This window comes from Rhinichthys klamathensis, unplaced genomic scaffold, assembly GCF_029890125.1.
Source record: "Rhinichthys klamathensis goyatoka isolate OS25496 unplaced genomic scaffold, OSU_Roscu_1.1 h1tg000484l_1, whole genome shotgun sequence".
NCBI classification, from domain to species: domain Eukaryota; kingdom Metazoa; phylum Chordata; class Actinopteri; order Cypriniformes; family Leuciscidae; genus Rhinichthys; species Rhinichthys klamathensis.
This window is the reverse complement of record NW_026606971.1, coordinates 462,167-480,113: the sequence shown is the minus strand read 5'-3', so window position 1 is coordinate 480,113 and position 17,947 is coordinate 462,167. Positions and strand designations below refer to the sequence as shown.

The window sequence follows — 17,947 nt, the reverse complement described above, 5'->3', positions numbered from 1 at the left end:
TAAAGTTGAATATTATAATGGACAATAAATAAATAAGGTAATTATTACAAAGGTAAATAAATAAAGAAGCTAATTAAAAGAGATATATACATTTATGTCTCACTGTATAATTTAATTTCTACCTACATTTATATGTTTATTGTATTTTTTGGGGCAATTAATTGTATGCTTATTTATTTATTGAGCATTTATTTATTTCTGTATTTATTTTTAAATATGGTAGAGTTGGTCCTCCATACTAAGACACATCCCAGACAACAAATTAGATCGTGCCGACGTTGGGGCGCATGTGCCTGCCCGACATAAAGTGCCTCGGTGAGATGTCTTATGGAGATCGGTAGCTAATCGGCAAGACATTGGGAAGACGGTGGCATTACAATGATCGCCGATCGTGAGCCAACGTAAACCCGACATGATCGCCGACCGTGAGCCAACGTAAACCCGAAATAATTATTATGACCTATTCAGCGCGATCCCACTAGAGCGGCGAAAAACATTCAGACGCCTCGTTCCCTTTGACTTAACACCGGAACAGCTGATTTTCGGTTGCATCGCTGGAAACGACACAGCATGCTTGAAAATCAGCTGTTCCGGTGTTAAGTCAAAGGGAACGAGGCGTCTGAATGTTTTTCGCCGCTCTAGTAGGATCCCACCGTTATGTCTTATTGATTTGTTTAGGCTAACTGCTGTCAGATTGTTCCAAGGACACAAGTTGCTTATTGTCTATCAACAATCAATAACAATATGATTTGTTAATCGTAACATTTCTTCCCTAACAATTGACAATTGCAAGTAAATTGAAATGAAATTGAAGTGAAAGTTAAATTGAAAGTTAGTGATTGTTTGTGTAGGGTGTAGCCTATTTCATACACAGTCTGACTACCTGGGAAATGTCAGTCTAACATAAAAAATGAATGGATCAGTGATATTGATATTGAAATTAAGTTTGATGGTCATGCAAATTAAGAAATAATAAAATAATAAAAAGGAGAAATAATAAAAAGGAGAGCACCGGAAGATGACCTTGAACATTTATTTTTTACTTTTGTTTTTGCAAAAGCAGTATCATTTATTTTAACACTCATCAAATCACACATAGAAAAGTACAACAACAACAAAAAGAAATTCCCTCCAAAATAGGTAAACAGGAAAAATCAGTCCAATCAATTATTTCACTTTAAGATGCTCGCCCCCTTGCTTCCTGTCCCTCCTCAGCCGCAGCCAGTTTCTCTCAGTCATCTCTACATCTGCCTCAGTGGAATTTTGTTGGGCAGGATTTCTTAACACAGCACCTAAACGAAAAAAAAAAAAAAAAATATATACTTCTACTAACTCAGTCTGATGTTCTGAGTAAGAAGTGCAGTAGCATACATTACATGTAAAATATCTTACCATTGTTAGTTCTCTGAAGGACCCCTGGAAAAGGGTGGCGTGGCTGCTGCAAAGCACACAAGTCGTCTTTATTATCCGGCGGCGTCACTAGAAAATACAGAAAAACTAAATTATTGGAGTGAACAGTAAGTCAAGTTTATCACAATTATATAAACTAATGTCAGTGAGCTGAGTAATTGCCACACATTATTATCAGCAGCAGCAACTCATCTTAACCCATGTCAAAATAACAGAGCTAACCCAGTGTCACTCCACATCAGTGGTTCTCAAACTTTTTCTGTCATTCCCCACTTTGCATAGAACTGTGCTGTGCTCTATGTGTGTTTGCAAGTGTGTGTCAGTGTGTTCTTTGTCTGCGTTTTAAATGGCTTACAGTCAGGAAAGCCTTCAGTCTATGGAAGCACATGGGTATAATATCTTCGGAAATACTACCGTTTCTCTGTTCACGCTCCACTTCATCTGCTAAAGAATTTAACGCTCGAATTAGCTCTGCCGCAGCAACACCTCAAAACACGTAACATAGCCATAACATGTTATGTTTACCTGTTGTTACCGAGCCCCGCCTTGATGCAGTGATTGACAGGGCAGGAGGGGGCGTGATCGGCTCAGAATGCATTTTCAATGTGCACATTTAATTTTGCTACATCCATTGCGGGACATTTCATGAAAATGCAATCGCAAGTGTCTTGACTGTGTGTAAATGCAATTAAGAAAAGTAACATTTGAATGATCATTTTGCCACAGTTTTTGCTTGAACATGTTACACATATCTAGTGTTGTCAAAATATTCGGTACTTCGGTACCAAGTCGGTACTAAAAAAATGTAGGGGTGGGGGTAAAAAATCGATTCTTAGATGCATCGCGATGCGGACGTGGACGATTCTGAATCGATTCACAATTGTCAAAAATCGATTTTCAAAAAAAAAAAATTTTTTTAGATATATATTTATAATAACGTAATATTGACGGAACGCGAAAGACGGAACTCTGAAGCGCGGAAGTGCAGTGGCCGGACCGTCTGTGGCGTGCACGTAACAGACGCGGACGCGATGGCTGAGCGCCAAATCCAAACACCCTCCTCGTTAAAAGCTGACGTGTGGAAATATTTTGGCTTCTGAAGTTGAAGGGGGAAAGGAGCTGGACAAGAGCCACACTAGTTGTAAGCTTTGCAGAGTAAAACTAAAATATTTCGGAAACAAGACACATGAAGCCAAATGACACGTTTCCAGCCAGAGGAGGAAAAACACTCGGCTGTAACGTTACCGGTCGTTGTTATATTATTAATTTACTACAAATATGCTGCTGCTAGTTCAGACACACATGTATTTTCCTGTTGGTTCTTTGCAATGTTAATAAAATATATTGTACGTTAATTCTTTATGGGTCATTACTTTGTACTTTTAAAGCAAAGTATTTATAGTCACACACACACAAAAAAAAGATTCTGATAATCGATTTAGCATCGAATCGCAGCCCTCTGAATCGTAATCGAATCGAATCGTGAGGTGCCTAGAGATTCCCACCCCTAAAAAAATGTAAACGTCACGGTACCAAGTCCCGGTGGTACCGAGTACCCAACCCGGTTCTGGATGCGCATGCACGAAGGGCGTGAAGTTGTGTCTTCTTCATGAAAGAGCTGAGACATGGCGACCAGCGGCGCTGCTGGTGTGGTGTCTGTGTATATTACACTGCAAAAAGACTATTTAAATATGAACCCTTCATGTTCTGCTTGTCTCTGTGTGAATGAACGGCGCAGACGCGCGATTTCATTAAACGTTACCTCTCACACTCACACACACACACACACACACACACACACACACACACACTGAAGCACAACGTGACGCTCGCGCTGTTTTCAGTCTCTGCTGCCTCACGATATGATGACATGATTCATGATTCCATTCATCTCCGAGAGTCACTTCATGAGCAAACCGTTTCATTTGAGAAAAACTATCTTCATATCATACACGCACAGAAACTCAAAAGGTCTTCACGGCAACCCGTCAAAATAAAAGTTTGGTTTAACTTAAAGAAATTGACAGAAATAATTATATTAGGCTACTGTACAATAGATTTAACTACGTCTCCATTAATTAAAGATACTACTAATAATAATAATAATAATGTGTGCATAGAAGGTTGCTTATTTTTCACTTGACTTTTTTTATAAGCAATATTTCTCAATATCATCAATATTTTCGTTTAAACAGCATGTAGCCTTTAATCCTTTCATAAATTTACCATCATAAATAATAAAGTCATTGAATTGAATTTAATATATATATTTTTTTTTCAAATAGTTAAATAAATTATATAAAAAAAATAGTTCAAACTGATTTTGCTGTGGTACCGAAATTGGTACCGAGAACCGTAACATTTTAATGGTATCGGTACCGACTACTGGAATTTTGGTACCGTGACATCCCTACACATATCTAATCATTTCTGTAATGCATTTTCATTTTGCCACTTATAAAGCGTTTCAATATGCATATTAAAACTAGTGTATGAAATGGCAAATGTAAATTATGTAATTTCATTTTCATTTTGCACCAAACGTTGCTAGAATGGTAATGTAAAATGTAAATTTAAATACACAATGCAATGCCATTTTACATATTGCATTGCCATTTTGCATATTACATTTCAAATTGAATATTGCTACCCATGTGCTTCCATATCAGTCCTCCAGTCCTCCTTATTGAATATTAACTGCGGCCTCTTGGAAAGACAGAAAACCTTGGCTTACTTATCACACTACCAATATAAACTCAAAAATCATATCTGGAACATCAAACTATGGTATGCGCTGTGGACCTGTGCAGTACACTGTGTCTACTTGAGTTTAGGGACCTGATGCATTTTACTACAGAGGGGACACTTACCTTTACTATACGATGATGTGGGATGGGCTGGAGGAGATTTGTTGTGCGTTTTCTTCTTCTTTGCCTGTGTTGTTTGTGGTGCATTTTGGGTGTCTGATGAAGGGCACGATGCAGGGGATGATGGTGGTGATGGTGATCTAAGTCGCAATGGTCTGTAAATGAAACGTTTTTACAAAGATTAGTTTTCATATTGATCACATCGAACATAGAGAAATATGACATGGGTGACATACTCTGTGTGATACAAAGAGGATGATCAAAAAGTCAAACAACATATGATGCTCACTGAAATTGGAAAACCTTTTAAATATACACAATAAATGAACAAAACAACCAAAAACAATAAAAGCAATGTCCCGGTTAACAGAAAATGCACTTGAATAAATACCAAAAACAATAAATAAAATGGTTATAAACAAAACCTGACCATACCCTAAATTATTTGTTATTAAAACATTAACACACAAACCACTGTTAATTTAACATAAAGCAAGCAGCTACTGCGTGCATGGTCTGGCATGACTGAATGCACTCCATTAATAATTCCAAAAAAGCAGACAGTTCATCGCGATCTCACGCGTCTCTGTTATTATCAATGAAGCTGACTGCACAATGAATCTTTCATAATATCTACACTTTGTTTGTTATAATTAGAGGATTTGCCAGCATACAGAATTCAGCACTGAATAAAAAAAGTCTGTTTTGAGCAGTGAGGGAAGTATATCTTAAATGCTTCTGATTGGCCATTGCGTTCAAGAAATCAACATGTCTGTGATTGGCTACATCGCTCAATAATGCAAACATGTTATAAATAGAAACTCTGGCCTGTAAATCGTTACTATTTTGTTTTAGTTGTTCTTGCAGATGACTAAAAATCTATTAGTTTTTATATGTTTTATAAATAGATATTTCTAGTTTGCGGGAGTCCCGCAAATCGTTTTATTCTCCCGCAACCCGCACACACAGGGTTACCGAATCTAGTGCAGAGCCGCACTCTATTGCGTTGGGAGTGCACGTCTCTAGATCAAAGGCCCGGCCCGAGGATAGTGTCGGCCCAGGTCGGGTCAAGTCCTTGCTCGGGCAGAGAATCTAAGCTCTAGTTCACGCTAAGGAACAGAGAGTTTGTCATCCAGTCTCTTTGGTATAGAGAGACAGAGAGAGACGAGGAAAACAAAAAAGCATGCAAATGTAAATTATCGCGTCCGGAAAAATTTGAGTTTGCCATGCCTCTATCATATTTGCTGAGTGACAAAAAATACCTTTTATTGACAGTGATAGACAGTTGACAAATATCTATACCAACATAAACATAAAATTTGCAACGTTACAGCACTCAGCATTAACCTGATGTTGACAATGGAGTTCTCCTGTAGCCTTATCTAGGTCAAAGATAAATATTTCCACTACATTACTGCCCTGGCCTACCTGTAAACCATTCCCTTGCAACTGGTCCTCTCGCTCCACTATAAGGTATAGGCTTTCCTGATGCTAAATTAATAGTACAGTAAAGGCAGAGACAGGTAAAGGTCACATTTTTTAGGATCTTAGGATGCCAATAACCAAGACAAGCAAACAGGGGAAAGTTATTACATACGTGTGTATCAATATGTGAAGACCCTAGAGATGTCCCCTACTCGGCTCAATCCAGATGGTTGTGGTGCTGGTCCACTGGGGAGACCATGCTGTAGTTCCAGCCGTCGTGTGTGCTGACGCGCCAAGTACACTGCAGCCGTAATGCCGGACAGAAGGGGAGTCACACCAACATATGGAAAGAAGTGTAAATGGATGGAGAAGCATAGTTTACTGTAAAGCTACGTCTTAGTTTGTGCTAATCTTGGCGAAAGCCGAGTACAAATCTGCATGAAGTTTTAACATCTACTCTCGTGTAATGGAAATCATGTGCAAAATAACTTTTAACTAGATTAATTAAAGATAGTGTTTCAGTTGTCTTTGAGGTTAATTAAAACACATACTTACTGTACAAAGGCAAAGACGCTGTGTAAAATGGGCCTGGGCTCTGAAAAGAGCCTTTGGGGTGTATGTAGCTCCTGTTGAGAAAAAGAAGAAACATGAAAAGGAGTCAAATATATTGCAAATGCCTTTGTGAATTAATGTGCACTCAATTTATCTTTATTGACTAAAACAGTATGTTAAGAACATGGCAAATCAGAACTGTATGATGACTTCTAGATCGATCACTTACAAAAATTCACTGAAAAAACAGAAAAGACCATTCTATTTTGTTTAACTAACAAAGGTTAAGGCTCTATTTTATGAATAGCTGTGTGTCTTCACTTACTATCACTTTACTACATAACCACTTCTTTGTCTGACTGTCTAGTGGCTGCGCGCTTGTGCTAAACTGGGTCTTTGATTGACAGGTCTACCTTTAACGGTAATAGAAACGCACAACAAAAGAGCTGCTTTAATTTTAATCATATGTCACTTAAACAAAATCATTAAAAATCCCTTAAGTGTAAGGGGTTAATATTATAAAGGGACAGATGTCATTGTTGTTTGGAAAAAAGTCAGTCCATTAATTTTATGACCGTTTATTAGTTTAGCCTGCTTGTTTTGTTAACGTTAACGTCAAGTTACCTCTCCTCAGACTGATGAAAAACGAGTTCCCCTCATGTCTAAAAATACATACTGTCAAAAATAACTCATTGAAAATATTTAATACGAGAACATATAACAGTCAGTTAATAATAACTAAAGTCAACAGTTAGTTAATAACTAACCAGAAACACGTAATTTAAAGTTAATAATCCTCCGCCGCCCATTTCTGTCATCCGTATCGAAAACATTTCTCAGAAAACTCGACGTTTTCTAACAAAATTATATTTTTCAATAAAAAAATAAGTACACAAAACAAAGTAAACACTTACTGGACTGAAAATTGTGTGTTTGAAAAGGATAAACATACTCACAGAGTCCGTTAATTACCACCGAACCGATGCTGTAGTCGACTTTAGCTGTAGACTGTAGAAGACGATGCTGAAATCACTCACGCGCACCCTCATAAAAACGTGTGCACGCGCGTGAACCAACGGTTGCGCAGATATTATTTATTTGAAAAAAAGAAGCGGGATCGGCAAAATGGTTCATCACGGTTCCTCCACCGATCTCCGGAGTTGTGCATGCATTGGAGTGGCTGTACATTCATCCCGCCGATGGTTTACCTACCGAAGTTTTTTTGGTGTGCAGGGGAAAATCCCCTCCCGATACTTTGCCGCTGGTGCCCTCCAATTGCCAACGTTGGCAAGACTGAACGTGCTATCTGGGATCTCTTCACCTGAAACAAGAAGCTAATAAATGCACGATTTCGAGTATATGTGGTTTGTGTGCGATTTTCGTGTGATTTTGGATATTTTCATATGAATAAAGAGTATATGTGGTTTGTGTGCGATTTTCGTGTGATTTTGGATATTTTCATATGAATAAAGAATGCTTACAGTATTGCTAAGCAAGGGGTTAGCCATTAGCTGCATATAAAATGCTAAATATAACATATTTCGACATATCTTTTTGACTTAAAACCATTTTAAACCGCGACCGGAATATGATACAAATACTCGATGGTGGTTTAAAGTGAGCTTTAAGTAAAAGTGTAATATTAATCTTTTAAATTGTGTCATGTAGCTTGATGCTACTTGCTCTAGTCCACCTGCTGCAGGAGCTTTTCTATTCCATAATCTTATTTGTTAAAAAAAAAAAAATATATATATATATATATATATATATATATATATATATATTCTAACAAGACTTAAGATAATTGGTGGATCTTGATACTACAAACTAAACCACCTGGATCCTAGAACTGCGGTCCTGAAACCGCAGCCGCCGCCATATAATCCAGTTCAGTAGGTGGCGCTGTCACAGAAAACTAGGGTCCTGAAACTGCGGTCCTAAAACTGGGGTCCTGAAACTGCAGCCTCCAGTTGTGCAGGAACATAGGCCTACTACTGGGGTCTATGGGAGTGTCGCAACTCTTTCTCTCTATGGCTCTGGCATGAGTAAGCCAAGAGTGAGTAACATTGTCACTGTTTCTGTACCACCGTCCATTATAAACTACATCATGGATAAAGTTTACAAAGCCATAGTCAGATGAGGATCAAGGGTCTTAATCAGCTGATTACTTACTATTATTATATTATACAGTATATTGTCTCACGAACGTAACCAGCACATTTCTCCCCACATAGCAAACCCATAATACAGCGAGGGAGAAGAACCACATGAAACTATGCAACTATATATTTTCCCTAACAGGGTAGTAAAAGTGTAGCTGGCTAATATGAGCTGTTATGCTGTAGGGTTGTGGCTGAGCTGGTTAAAGCGTAAAGCCTTGTTTATACTCGACGCGTCCGCATGAGCGCAAAGGTGCGCGCGGCAAAAATGACGTGATTGTAACAGCGCGCGCGCCTCCGCATCCGCTAGACACCATTTACTACACACAATAGGGGCGTCGCACCCGTGGGGGATGTGGGTGTTTTAACACCCACACTTTTCCCGGTGAGAGGGTTCAACACACCCGCACTTTTCCCCGCAGTTTTGCACAAACGCCTTACTACAGTCGCTCCTCCGTTTCTCTGGCCGCTCTGTGTCTGCGCTCGCTGCGTCTCCTCTCCCCCTCCCTCTCAAACATGACACCGGCTTTGAGTGTGACCGGCTGATGATTGGCTGTTCTGCCTTAAGTCCCGCCTCTCTTGGTGCGTTAGATTTATCGGTCAACTTGTGTTGAGGAGGCGGGAACTTATGGTTATGGTTATAGAGCACCACAGTCCCGCCCACAGCCCGAGAGAGCTTTTTTTTAAATTATTATTATTATTATTTTTTTAAATTTTATTGAAAATATCAAGATTTACAGACAAACATGGCTGCATAAAATTCGTTTCTTCAGAATAGGATACAGAGAAAATATAGTCAGAGGGAGCAGCTCTTATACAAACAGGAAATATATACAGTATGTAGTCTTAGTAACAAGAATAAGGATGATTTATAAAAGGGTAATAAAATAAATAAATAAATAAATGAATTCAAATAAATAACGGTAAGAAATTATAACATAAGGGGAGAATTCAGTCTTTGTTCAGCTATTCACCTCAGTTGGGAAGTGTTTTAGGGTATCATATTTTTTGTGCTTTAGGACCTTTCAGAATTTTTAAGGATTTTATATACAGTTTAAATTCATTTAAAAAAAAAAAAACAAATTTGGGAGATGATTTTACAATTCTACACTTGTGAATGAAAAATTTTGCTAGACATACAATTGTAGTAGTACAAAGCTCATCACTCTTGCTTTGCAATATCATTCCAAATGTTATGTCGTCATTGGAGATAGAGGTTGGGAATGAAGACATCTGTTGCTTTGCTTAACCCATTTATGTATATCACACCAAAATATCTGTATAACATTACATGAGAAACTATGGTCCGTAGTTTCAACATCATTTTCACAGAATGTACATGTGTTATCATCTATACCAAAGCGAAGTCTCAGTAATTCTTTAGAGGGGTAAATGTTGTTCATTACTTTAAAGTGTGTTTCTTTCACTTTGGGAGGTATAGGGAGTGTTAGATACATTGGCTGTGTTCGAAACCGCATACTCAATGAGTAGGTACTTAATTTCAATGAGTACTTACTTAACGAGCGCTAAAAGAGTAGGTACTTTATAGCCAAATCTCGTTGAGTATGAATGCGATCCGGACATCATCGCCATGTTGACGTTATCATGTGACCTACGCCGCGTTATCACAAGCGCAACAACTTAAAAGATGAACGACACGTTTAATTAATCTATCTGTAAATATCTTGATATTGATGAAACTTGCTCATTTTGTGGTATTGTTGAAGAAACAGCTGCCAATTTATTTTGTGAATACATTTAGGGTTGATTTAAGTTGTTATATTTTAAAGCCTACTAATGTTATGTGAGCCACAGTTTTATCCTTATAACGATTTTTTTTTTAAGAAACCCCAAAATCGTCATCTCTTGAATATGTTGTTAATTTCTTTATTTTATACCCAAAAAGTTTCTCCATTAAGTTTTCCTCTTTTCTTGATGAATTTACCTCTCTTTTCATCCCTCAGACTTATAACAACAAAACAATTTTTAATGTATTATGAAGAACTATTTAAAGATATTTAGCCTTGTTAATATTGTTCTTTTTTCCTGTGTATAAATATCATATTATGATGTACACAAACCAATGATCTTTATGTTTTCTCATTATGATTGTTCATTGTTAGATACAAGTATCTTTCCATGATCTTTTTGTAATAAGTTTATAAGTTTAAATTATATGAGCGACAGGTTCAGTTTTCCTCTGCGTTTGTAATGTCTGCACAAGGAGACGGGCCGCTGCTCGAAGATCTCTCCTTTGGAGAAAACTGTTGACTTTATACTCGAAAAATGTAAGTATCGCTCCTTAAAAATTAATATTACCTCAGAATTAATTGCATTGTTAGCCCACCCCAAAACTTAAACAAAATAATATTAAATGCTGACCAATACTTAATTATATTACTTTTTTATATACTAAAAATGATATAATTTAATAAAACAAGCAAAATGTAATTTGTTTTGTCATATGACAGTTATGCATGAATACACGTGAACATCTCCATTGTCAGTCAAGCAATGAATTAATGCATACATTAAATAATTATATTTTATATACTGACAACAATAAGAAACATGAATAAATGAGTAAAAGAACAAATAAAAGTAACCATCACAATAAACAAATGCATATACAAGTCAACAACACATGAAACAAATCTTTATTCAAACTACAAGCATGTATTCAGGCGCTGAACCCCACATACTGCCATCTCAACACAGCGGCTCCCATTCTGCGGCTTTATTCTGATGAATTCACCAGAGGTGACCGTGCCTTCGTGCCGGAGCTTGTTGCTGCGCTGCGCTTCACAATCTGAGGCGATAAGGGCCGGTGGAGAGATGGAGCGTCTCATCCATGGCACCGTTTCCAGGATTCAGCTCTGGGCTCCTCATCCTCAGTGCTCACACCAGTCTGAATAAAAACATGTTTAGTTACTTTATAGATTTGTTTATTTACCTTATTTACAGCACATTTCAGACATGAAAATCACTCACCTTTCGGCGAAATTCGCCGTTTTGAAACCAAAATAGGTGACCTACGTGAATCGTGTAGATTCGATGAGAAAATGTTTGGAGGGAGAGGGAGAGGGAGGGGGGGGGGTATACTATATATGAAGCCATACTATAGTATAATGTGAGATATAAGTTAATATTTAAGTCATTCAATTCAAGTTCACGTAAACTTTTCCCTCCGCTGCGGCTGGCAGTCATTCTCCATTCAGGGTTCAAACAGCGCGTCGCGTTCAGTTACGAGAGTCAACACGATGAAACTCTCTCCAAGATGATTCAATGTTACTGTTATTATACTTGATCTGTAGATAAAGCTCTATGGTTTCGCATAAAATGACTATCTTGCTGGACTGTATTGCTGTTCCTTAATCATGTTCCTTTCTACCGTGTGTCTAGATCACAACACTGAAGAGCACTATCATTGTTCTTCATGCGCACATTAACTGACATTTAAAACTGTTAAAAGAAAAGGCTCAATAAACTATTGCATAGATAGACACTGTATAATACACTATGCATCGATATGTCTTTCCTTTGTGCTTTGAACTTTTCAATGCAGACTCGACGCGCAGCGCGCTGTGACTCCGTGTTGCTTCAAGCGCATCATTCTGCGCTCGGGATGCGCATAAGCGCTTTGTGCAGCACTGTATTTGGAGCCTTTCATAATCATATCATAATACTTTTGCGCAATGAAAGATTATTAATTGCCTTTTTGTTCTGTTCTGTCCTATCCATCATATGTTGCTGCCTCATTAAACAGCTGTGCTATACATTTAAACATTTTCTTAATTTTATAGTAGACTATATAAAATAATTGATCTTTTTGATTTTTATCTTGTTTTTCATGAATTTATTTTACAACAATACAAAGAGCAATGTGTAACGTTTTACCAGATTTAGTGCTACACTTATTGTCTCTTATTTGTTCCCCACTAAATAATGTTTTTTCATTTAATGTTCTGATTTTATACAATTATTGTTTTTCTAGACTAAATTTTACTGAGTTATCCACTAATCTAGTTTATAATATAATTTTTGTCATAGGTTATGATCACTTTTTTTATTATTTGTTGTTTTTCTTTATAATGAAATTGTCTGTATTAAGTAGATTGTGTTTAACACACAAAAGAGTGATTATCAGTTCAACACACAGTTATAGAAATTCTACTTGTTTTTTAGTTTTTTTAACTGCGCTCGGATCGGTATCGGTCGATACTTTTCTGGTAGGCTATATCTGAGTTACCCAGGAGCTCAGTTGACATAGGCTTAGCTTGATGAATTGAGTTGAACACACAGCAGGAGAGAACGCAACATTAGCCAGCAAGCTAAAGCTCCGGTGGAAAATTATTAGCTAACGCTACGGAGGCCATAATATTTTTGACTCATGGCTGAAGTTAAGTTTCTCCAGCTCTCCCCAGGTTGGCAAAAAATGCATCTCAAAATGCATCAGATTGATGCTTTAAAATATGGAATATTTAAAACATGCTATTTAATAGCATGCCCCCGGACCCCCCTAGGGGGGGGAATATCCTTCTCACCTTTTTCACCCCTGACCTGTTTTCATGCCTGACATTTGTCTAATGTCAACAGTGTTGACAACAGTGAATTAACGTTATCCTATAATAATGCCACACATACATCACTCAGATGTCTTTTTCATGTTGTGATGTGCTCTTCTGCAATACTTACAATATTTTCCTTTCAGATGTAAATAGACATTTTAAATAAGCGTGTTTAAGATGTATATAGTTATGTAAATCCACTTTAGAGACGTTGCGTGTGCTTAGAGCTCCCCTGTTAGCTAGCTATACAAAACATGTTTTTACAGCAAAATCACAACTATATACTGTCTAACTACTTTACACCTTCAACAGTTAAAACATTTACTCTATAGTAGTTTAACACATAAGGAACCGTGTTTACTCGCATTTGAAAACCCCCGCGTCGCTGATCTCCGTGATGTTTGATAATGACGTATGCTCTCGCGTGGCCTCCTGGGATAGAAGAGTATCCACAGTATCCATCGGTTGAGCACTCAAAAATCGGGCCGGAAGCAGTAAGCCATCCGGGAACTTCTCGCCTACTCTTTTATGAATACTGATGTTTCGAACGTACTGCTTCCTTCACGTACTGTTTTCTCCTACTATATAGTAGGAAAGTATTATATTCGAACGCACTTAAGTCCGAATCTCGCGATAATTAGTACGTCACCCAGGTAATTCTCGCCTACTCTTTTGGATTCATACATACTTTTTCGCTCGCCTACTCTTCTTCCCATACTATATAGTAGGGAAGTATGCGATTCCGAACGCAGCCATTGTTCTTAGTTTAGTAATTGAATCTTTATAAAATTTTTGTAGGATGTTATTTTTATTTTGCCTTTCAGGGTAAAGGTGTTCAGTAAAACAATTTCTAAATATAGCTGCGAGCAGCGATTACGGGCCCAAGCCGGTGGCACCGCAACCCCGGTGCCTTTAGTTACCTAAAGGCACCGGAGTGGCGGTGCCGCCGGCTTTGGCCCTTCATCGCTGCTCGCAGCTATATTCATATATATATATATATAAACAAGCCGGTGGCACCGCCACCCCGGTGCCTTTAGGGTTACTGTGCATGACGGGCAATAACGTAACCCCGCTTTGACCTTTGAGAAGATGTGTGCTGTAGAGCTTGCATTGGTGTGGGCTCTGCAAAAGTGTGCATTGAGGGCACATATCAACCACAAAGTATGTGTGAGCAACCTTCTGAAACCTAAAATGAAAAATGAGACACCCTACGGTCTCATGGACTTAATGGACACATGAAATAAGTACACAAGTTTGAAAGTTATATGAAGTGTGCCAAGACAGAATATTAGCCTGATCTGATTAGAAAAATAGTTTTTGTGTGTGTGTGTGTGTGAGGCGTGATTGAACAATGTAGACATAAAAACATACTCCGTCCTTTTGTTCATACAGGACATTATTCAAACTACAAAGTGTTTACTTATATTTGTGTACAATCGCAATAAAACACAACATTGTGCTTTTGTCAAACTGTAAACTACAACTGTCACCCAACCAAAATCTCTTACACACACACACACACACACACACACACACACACACACACACACACACACACACACACACACACACACACACACACACACACACACACACACACACACACACACACACACAGTTTAAAAGCAAAAAAATATTTTGGATATTCATCATATTGCATTGGTTTTCATTTCTTGTCCTCGAACAGAGCCCTAATCTGTTTATTTTTTCAGTTACACATTCTACATTGATTAAAAAAGAAAAATCAAATGTGTTTTTATTTTATACATAAATAAATAATCTATCATTCAGATGAGAATAAAGTTAGTGTTAGTTCAAATTTTAAGGAAAACAAAAATATGATCTGAAATATCGCACATTCATTTAAAATTCATTCAGGTTCAATTACCAAACATACAAATCTCAATGTAATTTAAAGCAAACAATACATTTAAAATATATGGGTTGTATGCTATTTTTTATATATAAAAAGATATATATCCAAAAAGACAAGGCCTAAACTTTAACAAGGGTTAAACAATCACTGTAACAGACACAATCACACACACACACACACACACACACACACACACGTCAAATCACTTACATTTTAGATGCAATATTGACTTTTTTTCTGTTTCAGCAGCGAAAATAGTTCAACAAAGATCACAGCAGAACCATCGAGCATCTCACAGCAACATTACTGAATGATTCAGCATTTTGAACGAATCGGTTGACTCAAAGATTCAACGACCAATCCATAATCTGTCTCATTCATGAATGACTCAGCCGTTCGAACGAATCGTTTGAACGAATGAATCAATGACTCGCTCATTAAGACGGTCGCCTGGCGACATCTAATGACGGTTTAGTGTTGTGTTTAAAAGTATCATTCTTTCCAACGATTGTTAATTAACTCATATTTGAAACATAAGCTATATATATATATATATATATATATATATATATATATATACACACATATATATACACAAAAATAAAATAAAAACACATTTGAAGCGTGTTTGCTTACTAAATTGTGAGCAGAACGAAAGTTGCAGCAAATATCAGCAACAGGAGTCAAATTTCATTAATCACGAGAGTGAAGAGCTGACTGAAAAGATGATGACGGAATAGGCTATTTTATGTAAAAGCGCCTATTTAAGCGAATCTGTCATTGTACTCTTTTGTTGTTGTGTTTTCCGTGAAAAATAATAGACTATTGAACTCACAATTCAAGCAATTGGCCCCCGATATTGCACTAATTTTAAAGTGACACTAAAAAGTATGCGGCTGCAGTGGCATTCATTACGGTGCGCGTCCATGGCGACGAGCGAGCAAAACAGAGCGAACGTTTTTTCATTTCTACTTCCATAGAAATTCATTCGAGCGCACTGCGAGCGCCACCACTATAAATGTCCTTACTTTACTTTCACTTTTAACTTAGCGATATAAAAGCCCCCAGCGATGTTACACGTCAAATAACCGGTGAGAAAAAATTCTCGGAGTCACATAGCAGCTACCTATATTTAAATACAACAGGCCTACCTGATTTTGAACACAAGAGGGCAGTATAGCCCTATGTATTATTTGATATATTTATTTTTTAACTGAATAGTGCATCCTGGCTGTTTTTAAACTTGTACATTATTCTTAAATTGAAAACAAGACTAAAATGGGTTTAGTTCTGATATTTGTATCATTTTATCTAGAAATAAATGGTGTATAATTACATTTTTAGAAGATATGAGGCTTTTAGTGTTTATTTTTTTTTACATGACTTTAATCCCTCGCCATAGCAAAACAATTAGAGATATTCAATAGATATTCACAATTATGCTTCTTTAATGTATTTTCATCATGTTGAAAAAGTTTGGTGGGAATAAAATAAACCACTTAAGAGGAGTGGGTAAAAATGTAGAGCCTGGTTTTGCAAAACATCCACATTAAGACCAAAATAGCCCACTTCCTGTTGGGCTGGCTTAAAGTTGTTTGGCCCGATGAGATCTATATGAGTACAGAGTTTCATAATATTACATGCAAGTGTGTTTGATTTATGGACCAAATTTTCTGACGAAGTTTATGGACCAAGTTAATTTAATTAATAAACTAATTATATAAAACTATTTTCAATGCACTACAATTCAACTGGTTATATGCCTTTACTTATTAATACAACTTATTTAAAAAATACAAGGCGTAAGACATTTATTTTATTTTTTAATGCAGGCCAAACCACACAGCAGTCAAATGGTTAATCTAGCCCCCCTCCCCTCCCCACACTCACAGACACACACACACACACACACACACACAGAGACGTAGGCTCAGAGAGAGAGAGAGAGACATAAAATGACAATTTTCAAACCAAAATATCTGACTTCCTGTTGGTTGGAGCTATTGAGTGTAAATTAGAAAGTTGTCTGGCTCGAGGAGAACAATACACATGCCGATTTTTATTACTGTAGATAAAATTAATCCCCCCACTTTTGACAAAAGGTGGCGCTACTGAGCCCCTCACCACGCCCGTTTCTGAAACTTTTCACATATCTTCTGGCTAATAAATGTGATGTGTCTGTCGAGTTTCATTCAATTTCAAGTATGCTAAGAGTCTCAAAAGCATAAAAAAAGAATATTAAAGTTTGATGCGTTGCCACGACAACAGTATCTAAGATATCAAGAATCCATTCACAGGTCTACATCTGCCGTGTGTTTACATTATAGTAGTGAAGTTTGAAGCAAATCGGGTTAAAATAAGAGGGTGATTTCAAAGCATTTTGAAAGTGACACACTTCCTTCTGCCAGTTGGTGGCGCTATAACTTTAACTCACAAGAGTCACATCCATGTGATCGGCCTCTTACGACGAACACACTGCTGAAGTTTCATCAAGATCAGTTAATGTATGAAGAAGTTATAACACACTTCCTGTTTCCATTATTCGCCATAATTTCGTTTCCTCGCCACGGCCAAACCGTTCGAGATATCAAAAATCCGTTCGCAATTTGGGATCCTCAATGTCTTGACTATATGTACACCGAGTTTGGCGATGATTGAATGAATTCCCTAGGAGAAGTGTTTCAAATGCCAGAGCATGCGTTTCCAAACAACCCTAAATAGCTGACTTCCTGTTGGGTTGGCGTAAAAAGTAAGAGCATGAAGGATATATGAACCGATGAGATCTATATGTGTACCAAGTTTCAAATTATTACAAGCAAGCGTGTTTGATTTATAGACCCAGTTTTCGGACCCCGTTCCAGGGGGCGCTGTCGAGCCCCCCTGCCACGCCCGGGTACCAGCTTCAGCCCGGCCCTGATGGCCGCGGGTTCTGACCTGTGTGCAAAGTTTCAAGAGTTTTCGAGCACGTTAAGAGCCCCAAAAGTGCCCGAAAGGTTGATAGAAAAAGAATAATAATAATAAATATAGCTGCGAGCAGCGATTACGGGCCCAAGCCGGTGGCACCGCAACCCCGGTGCCTTTAGTTACCTA

At 37.6% G+C, this 17,947-nt stretch overlaps 2 long non-coding RNA genes across 2 annotated transcripts; one reads left to right on the top strand and one right to left on the bottom strand.

Moving 5' to 3' along the window:
- Positions 1-1,019: 1,019 nt before the first annotated feature.
- LOC130072217 (uncharacterized) lies at positions 1,020-6,380 on the bottom strand. Its single transcript, XR_008804097.1, has 5 exons — positions 6,258-6,380; positions 5,875-6,003; positions 4,281-4,432; positions 1,393-1,479; positions 1,020-1,292 (listed from the first exon to the last, which is right to left on the bottom strand). It is a non-coding gene; the product is annotated as an uncharacterized LOC130072217 (long non-coding RNA).
- On the top strand, positions 5,846-6,488 carry LOC130072218 (uncharacterized). Its single transcript, XR_008804098.1, has 2 exons — positions 5,846-5,964; positions 6,000-6,488. It is a non-coding gene; the product is annotated as an uncharacterized LOC130072218 (long non-coding RNA).
- The last annotated feature ends 11,459 nt before the right edge of the window (positions 6,489-17,947 follow it).